Source organism: Apteryx rowi, unplaced genomic scaffold, assembly GCF_003343035.1.
Source record: "Apteryx rowi isolate R43461 unplaced genomic scaffold, aptRow1 scaffold_80, whole genome shotgun sequence".
Lineage (NCBI taxonomy): Eukaryota > Metazoa > Chordata > Aves > Apterygiformes > Apterygidae > Apteryx > Apteryx rowi.
The window spans coordinates 935,000-936,104 of NW_020451094.1; positions in this window are offsets into that span (position 1 = coordinate 935,000).

The following is a 1,105-nucleotide window of genomic DNA, read 5'->3' on the forward strand; positions in this document are numbered from 1 at the left end:
TGGAGGAGAGGTTAGGGCACAAAGCAATCCCAGCTGAGCYGGGAACTTCCTCCTCCTCCAGGGACTGCTTGCCACCTTGCATCCTCCAGCCACAGGCCACGGTCGGCTCCGGCAGCAAAAGGGCCCCATTTTCCGCAGGCACGGAGCGATAGATGCCCTGCATTTCTGGAGGCAGACACCAAGCATCCTGCCGCTGGCTTCACAAGCCCTCGTGACCTTTCCAGCCCAGCAACGTGCCCTGGGGATGATTATTTCATACAAAACAGACCTTTGGATAGGCTTTTTATTTCCTTCACTGCCAGACGCAAAGGAACAACCACCCTCCTCCGCCCCAGCTCCGTGACGCCTCCTTGGGGCTGAGTCCAAAAGGAAAAGCAAGTCCTCGCTGCTAGCAAAACAACAACAGTCAGCCATACCGCTGGGCAGGCTGTTGGCAGCACGCTGAGCCGTGTCCCGCACCCACGCCGTTCCTGGGGTGCCGGAGGGTGGGGGGCTGCAGCCCTGCAGCCTCTCCTGCTTTGTCTCATACCCCAGACTTCCCGTGGGCTGGAGGGCCCTGAGCAGGCACTGACCGGGGGCCAACTTTCATACTCCCTCGGGAAGAAACCCACTGCTGTTCAGAGGGGGCAATGCCCTGGGAAGCTGTATCTGGCGGTTGGTTAATTGGCAGATGCCAATCACACCTCCAGCCCCACCCTGAGCTGGGCTTCGGGCACTGCCACAGCCCAAGCCTGGGCARGGAGCCAGGGTGCAGGGGTTGCAGGGGTGTAGAGTGCACTGTGTGCAAGSGTGTGGGGTGCAGGGTGCACGGAGTGCAGTGGGTGTATGGCTGCAAAAGCTGCAGGTGGTGCAGGGGTGTAAGGGAACAGGGGCCGCAGGGGTGCAATGGGTGCTGGATGCAAAGGGGGCAGGGGTGCAAAGGGTGCGGGGGGGGGGTTAGGGATGCAGGATTCAAGGGATGCTGGGGTGCAAGGGGTGTAAGACACAGGGGGTGCAGGATGCAAGGGATGTAGAGGTGCAGGGGTGCAGGATGCAGAGGGCGCAGGGGCGCAGGCTGCAAGGGGTGCAGGGTGCAAGGGTGGGGGGCAGCGGCGCAGGCCCCCGC